Raw genomic sequence first — 1,489 nt, 5'->3', positions numbered from 1 at the left:
AAGATTTCTTTATTTATTATGTGTGCAGTGTTCTACCTGCATGTCTGTTTGCAGGCCAGAAGAGAGTACCAGATCTCATTCTAGGTGGTTGTGAGCCACCATGTGGTGGCTGGGAACTGAACTCAGGACCTCTGGAAGAGCAGCCAGTGCTCTTACCCCCCGAGTCATCTCTCCAGCCCTTTAATCTTTAAATTAGCTTGCAAAGTAGTGTATTTCCTTATGGGATTTTTATAGATACCTATATTTGTTTAACCCTGCCCTCATCTTTTCCGGTCCCTTAGTTCCCCACTCTCATCCCACTTACATCCTCCAACCCCCAGTATTCTCCCTTCCATTAGTACAAGTGTTCGATCATGGAATTTCTCTCCCTTAAGCCACTGACGATCATTGAATAATTGCTCTAATCTCTCTTCCTATGTATCTTTTTTTTCTTCCTATGTATCTTACTAGCACATATTTCTAATAATCATGTGAGCATGGCTGACACACGGTGACACAGTCTTGCAGTGGTTTGAATGAAATACACTTAAATAGCCTCAGGTGTGTGAGCATTGTGATGTTAGTTGGTGGTACCGTTTATGGTATATCATGGAACCTGTAGGAGGTGGAGTCTTGCTGGAGGAAGTGCATCACTGGGCAGGACTTTGAGACTTTTATGGCTTCACCCTACTTCCAGTTTGCTCTGTCTGCTTAGTGCTTGGCATTGAAGATGTGATCGTTCAGCTTCCTGCTCTGGGCACCTGCTGCCACGTTTCCCGTGGAATCATCATGGACATCTGGGTTGTAAGCTAAAATAAACTCCAGCTATCAGTTGCTTTCAGCACCAAAAAGAGTCTAATAAAGATCTGCTTGTGTGTCAGTCAGGCTTTGGTCTCTCTAAAATCTTGAAGACACATGCATAGGGCTTTTAAAGGAAGTGCTCATAAATGAAGCCAATGGTCTTGATATGTTAAGGAACAAAAGTAGATGTGGGTTATTTTGTGTGTGGTCGTTTGTGGGTTTCCTTCTGCAATGCCTTTAAAATTTTTTTTAGTACATTTATTTTTATATTAATGAACTAATGAATTAGTTAATTGTGTGTGTGTGCCAGGGGTGACTCATATGTGCCAGGGTATGATATGGAAGTCAGGACAATTAGTTGAAGTCAGTTTTCTCCTTCCTCATGTGGGTCCTGGGGATCCAATTTAGCTCTTTAGGTTTGGTGGCGAGCACCTTTACCTGCTGAGCTATGATGTATGATTAAACTCATTAAAACAACAAGTTTTTGTTCACAGAATTTATTCAAAATCTGTGGTACTGTGAGCAACCACAGTATTCTTGACTTCTTTTCTATGTTTATAAGTTTTCATTATAAAAATTATGCAGTAACGGACTGGTGAGATGGCTCCGTGGGTGAAGGCTGCTAAGATTGCCGACCTGAGTTTGTTCCCAAGCGTCACACAGTAGGAGAGAGTCACACAGTAGGAGAGAGCCACACAGTAGGAGAGAG

This window comes from Microtus ochrogaster, chromosome 2, assembly GCF_000317375.1.
Source record: "Microtus ochrogaster isolate Prairie Vole_2 chromosome 2, MicOch1.0, whole genome shotgun sequence".
Lineage (NCBI taxonomy): Eukaryota > Metazoa > Chordata > Mammalia > Rodentia > Cricetidae > Microtus > Microtus ochrogaster.
This window is presented reverse-complemented; position numbering follows the sequence as displayed.